A 3,248-nucleotide genomic window follows, 5' to 3' on the forward strand; every position below is an offset into this window, starting at 1 on the left:
TGTCTTCCAGTATTTGGCGGGCATCGTCGTAATGTGAATTTGTGATTGAAAGTCCAGCGATGGCCGCCTTGGCCTCGCTTTCCAAAAGCGAATCCAAATACGTAAACTTACTGATTACAGGAATGGCCGTCTTGTCAACCAAAGCGTTAAACTTGTCCCAGAAGGACTGCCATTGTGTAACGTCGCCCTTGAATTTGGGCAGTTCAATCTTAGGCAACCTCACAAGCTTTGATGCATTGTGGCTGTTATCGGAATCATGACTTCGTGAGTCCCAGTTATCCTCCACGTCAGTCTTACTGACAGCGCCAACAGCACTGCCTGACTGGCTACCTTTCCTGACACGGAGAGTCTCAATTCGGATCACACTGATCCTATCCAAAAATGTACCAGCTTCGTCGATACAATTTGACAGTTCTTCCTCATTCGAACAATGAGCTTCAACGTTGCTCTGTGCCTTCCTGAACGAAGCCAACCGTAAATCTAACTCTGAAAGGCCCTCCTCGAAGATCGCGTCATCGACAGCGCCGCCTGGCCCAATGTCTTTGCGTTCTTTCAGAGCTTTCTCGAGGTTTTTGATCGCCCTCGTAACCCAGCCTTTTGCGGCCGATCTGCGCTGCACAGCAGCCTGCATTGTACACCTCTTTGTTGTATACCTATTGATCCCAGTGTTTCAGCACCATTTAATGTGGGGGAAGCCACACTAAGGCTATAAAATCACCTTTATTGCTCCGGAATAACGTGAACAAATCGGTTCGTTTTCTTGTATAAACCATGTGCGTTTATTATGACGAAAAACACAAGAACATTTATGCGACTACAATTATACAGGGTGTAACAATACTGCTGTCTGCAACGCAGTCTATTCGTCTCTCCACAGGAACAATCGGTACAATGTTTGTGTCTGGAATGAAGGATTGCCCTTTGTACTTTGGGAACTCTACCATAACTACATCTGGTAAGTTAGTTGTTTTTGGATTATTTCCGTTAAGGTAGATTATGTCTTTAACTGTTCCCATGTAACCATTAAAGAGGCCAAATGCCACGTTGATGTTTCCTGTCAGCATTACCTTGGCGTCTTTACAAAGATATAATACTTTTTGAAGTCCGTTTGCCTTGTCACTTGGTAGATTGCCGTGACTTCCACTGTTAATTGCACTCATCTTTGCTATAGGGAAATACTGATTTGCCTCCAGTAATTTGGTTTTATTGTGATTCCACTCTTGATCGTGCGTGGGAAACACAAATAAACGATCCTTCGACATTCTGTCCAGCAATTCTTGACCTCGTGTTTTTCTTAGATTATCCCACTGAAAGGTTTGAAGCCACTGTGCATCTAGTGGTGTTGTAGTGTATTGGCGCAATGAAGAAAGTATATCTTTAAACTGGTGTTGGTCATTATTCTGCCTGATAGTGGTTTTTAGAGTCACAGCTGTGTTAAATTGTTTCCAAACCAGGGCTCCATGAATTGCAGCTGGTGTTTTAGTTTTTGCTTTCAGATTGAAGACAGGGCTGTCACATACGGGTGGGAGCTGGACATCATCCGCTAGAAATACTACAACTGGTAGTGCTCCCCACGGTTGACTGGAATTGGCTCCATTTTTTACACCATTGGCGGTCAGAAACTCCATCCAACCTAGTGTTGTGCAGCCAATAAGGGAGCGTTCGTCTATTAATAAAACCTCTAAACCATCGCAGTTTTTCTGGAGGGTTGATCCGGCTGCATTGTCCGGGGGTGTCATCTCTTGATTAGCTCGGATACTTGTGGGTACTTTGAGAAAACTGTGTAAAGTCCTCCCAGATATCAGGTTTGCACTGCTCCCTGTCGGTGCTAATACTTGAACAGACTTGTTTGATTGAAAGAAAATTCGTATTGCTTTGACCAGACAGTTTATTAAGTAGGACTTGCCTGATCCTGCTGTACCTGCTACTACAAGTCGGAGGGGATCTTTAGATTTGTCGGGTTGCTGTCTGTATTCGAGCAGTGTCTTCATGACTAGGTTAAAAGCGAACATCTGGTCAGCATTCATTGATGTAAGGTCAACGTCTGGAAGATGGAGTTCCTGGTCATCATCATCTTCTTCGCATTCGCTGAGGAGTTGAAGCCACTTCAGCCCATTATTTGCAGAATAATCAGCACGAGAGGAAGCTGCCCAGTCGTAGTCTGGTCCTCCGTCATTGTATGTAAACTCTTCTTCTGTATATTTAGCAACGGGTCGAACGAGGTCCATCCATTCTGGTTGACAAACATCATCGTCATCATCTACATCTTCCTCAGAGTCGTCGCAGCGGTCCTGATTTTTACGTTTGGCATTTTCTTCGTTATTCATAGCTCTTTGGATGTCGGCTATGAGAAAGTTTGGACAAGTGTCAATGGACAAAAATTCAATCATTTTATCCTTCCAACAAATGTCCTGCTCTTTGATATCCTTGATACTTCACCAGTCAGGCCAATGAAGTAGCAACATGGTGCGGCAGTAGTCCTCCTGTAGTGGCCAAGTTGCCCTAGTGCTGTTGCCTGCAATAACTGGGACCCGGCCACTTCTGCAGACAAAGTACCAAGACGATTGGTCTTTTTTATCTCTAGCCAAGTACCAGTCCAGTGGAGTGTTTTTGGTTAAAGTTGATCCGTCTTTTTCCAAAACTCTGGATCCTGTAAGAATTATTGCTACAGCGATATAATGGTAATGACGACAATTCATATGCTGCTTCTGTAGCTGAGATGTCTCTCTTTACTGTCCCCATTAGTAGTTTAGTGCACACAGATTTGGCATTGGAATCGTCGTCTGTACTTGAGTTTACCATATCGTTGAAAAGATCAGCGGCTGCTCCGGTGGACTCGTTACCTTTGCACTGACATATTTCTGCACAGCCATAATTTCATTGACGGATGGGTCCTTGGGGTCACTTTTTGATAAAATGATAGAAATATCTCCATTTGCTCTCCAGCCCTGTGTGTGGTATTTAGAATGCTGAACAAGCATTGGGTGATCCCTTTCCATTTCTAGGCGGAGGGACTTGTGTTTGTCAGGGATAATGGCAGGGTTATTCCGTAGTTCTTTTCTGGTTGGGATGATGTCCCAAAGTCCATCCGGCACTCCTTTTCAGCTGAGTTCTTTCTTGTTTTTTTCAGGCAATATCCTTCAGAGCAACGGTGTAAATTGATCCTGTTAGTCAATAGAAGATGATCCTACAGAATTGACGACTGGCTTTCACTCACATCCATGAGGAGTTTGAGGAGTGGATTTTTC

This window comes from Lineus longissimus, chromosome 11 (assembly GCF_910592395.1).
Source record: "Lineus longissimus chromosome 11, tnLinLong1.2, whole genome shotgun sequence".
NCBI classification, from domain to species: Eukaryota; Metazoa; Nemertea; class Pilidiophora; order Heteronemertea; family Lineidae; genus Lineus; species Lineus longissimus.